The sequence below is a fragment of the Poecilia latipinna genome, unplaced genomic scaffold, assembly GCF_001443285.1.
Source record: "Poecilia latipinna isolate Pla-1442-1.1 unplaced genomic scaffold, P_latipinna-1.0 Scaffold8092, whole genome shotgun sequence".
Classification (NCBI taxonomy): Eukaryota; Metazoa; Chordata; class Actinopteri; order Cyprinodontiformes; family Poeciliidae; genus Poecilia; species Poecilia latipinna.
This window is the reverse complement of record NW_015120708.1, coordinates 1-1,401: the sequence shown is the minus strand read 5'-3', so window position 1 is coordinate 1,401 and position 1,401 is coordinate 1. Positions and strand designations below refer to the sequence as shown.

General features: G+C 36.9%; 1 long non-coding RNA gene across 1 annotated transcript; it reads left to right on the top strand.

Moving 5' to 3' along the window:
• Positions 1 to 422: 422 nt before the first annotated feature.
• Positions 423 to 1,395, top strand: LOC106944325 (uncharacterized). The gene is made up of 3 exons (XR_001424223.1): positions 423 to 790; positions 916 to 1,047; positions 1,194 to 1,395. It is a non-coding gene; the product is annotated as an uncharacterized LOC106944325 (long non-coding RNA).
• The last annotated feature ends 6 nt before the right edge of the window (positions 1,396 to 1,401 follow it).

Sequence of the window (1,401 nt, the reverse complement as noted above, 5' to 3'; positions counted from 1 at the left end):
TGTGCTTAATACGTTTAATTAGCCATGATAGTCACATAATAGTGTTTATAAGCCTGCTTGTTGTTGCCACTTTCTAAAATTGGAGGGTTGCTAAAAACATCTGTGCCGCTCGGCTGTGATAATCTTTAAAGTTTTGTTTATGAACCCTGTCTGAATACACTGATTGCAGCCAGATCATTTACTTGAATGAACAACTTTAACAACTAGAAATTGGCACAGAATAAGAATATTTTTTCCACTCTGATTGGCTGCTGTAAGGCCTACAGATTTTAACCTGAATGTTCATTGCATTTTTCATAGACACCTGTGAAAATAATGTGTATTCCCATGGCTTTTTTGTTCTCTGGGAAATTATTTTTGATGATAAGTAGAGAAACAAGCATAAAAATCAAAACATCTACAATAGTGACAGTAATATTAATGATAAAATAATGGTCAGTGCAAAGTAGCCTACAAATTCTTTGGTGGGGGGCGGTGAGGGACCTGGATAAAGGCTGGGGGGCACTGGCCCAAAACGGTTGAGAAACACTGGTCTAAACAAAGTAAATCCTCATGAAGATTTTATCAACCTGCCTCTGATTTCACTGCAGACCTTCTACTTCCTGGTTCTGCTGCTCTGAAAGAAAAAACTACAACTCAGGTGAGCTGTGACATCATCAGTTACGCAACATCCGTCACATTTACTTTCAGTTTGAATGACACTGTTAAAGTGCGGCTCTGATCAGGTTGTTGGATCTTTATTTGTTGTTCAGATGTTTTTCTTCGACTCTTTTGATCGTTTGAACAAATTGTAAGTTTGATTTGTTTACTTGAACTTTGTCTTCAGGAACTTTCCTTTTTCTTTCTGCTCTCTAAAGTTTGGAGAAAAGATTCACTGATTATTTCAGCTCAAAGTTTCATCTCTGCTTATTGAAGGTCAGAATTATATTACTGATGAACTGGAATCAAACAACTTGATAAAAGGACGATGTTTCTATGATTTCTTCTCTGAAAAATCTGCTTCATGTTTTTATTTCCTGTGATCAAACTCTGGTCTCCACCATCAACGTCAAAAATAACAACTTGTTGCTTCCTTTCAAAGTAAAATATCTATATAATCTTTGAAGTAGAATATAATCCAATCTCTACAAATGATTAATTAATTAATCATTTGTAGAGATTAATAATGAACTAAAATCCTTCCTGTTGTTCAGGTTGAATCAGTGAATGTAAATGCTGCTCCATCTCTCCAGCTAGTGGACTGATAGTAGAAGTGCAGGTTGAACCAGTGAATGTAAATGTTGCTCCATGTCTCCATCTAGTGGACTGATAGTAGAAGTGCAGCAGCTGATGCAGCTTCCTCTGCCTCTCTGCTGTCTGACTGCATTCACCTGACACTGATATGAAGCAGAGAAGAAGAGC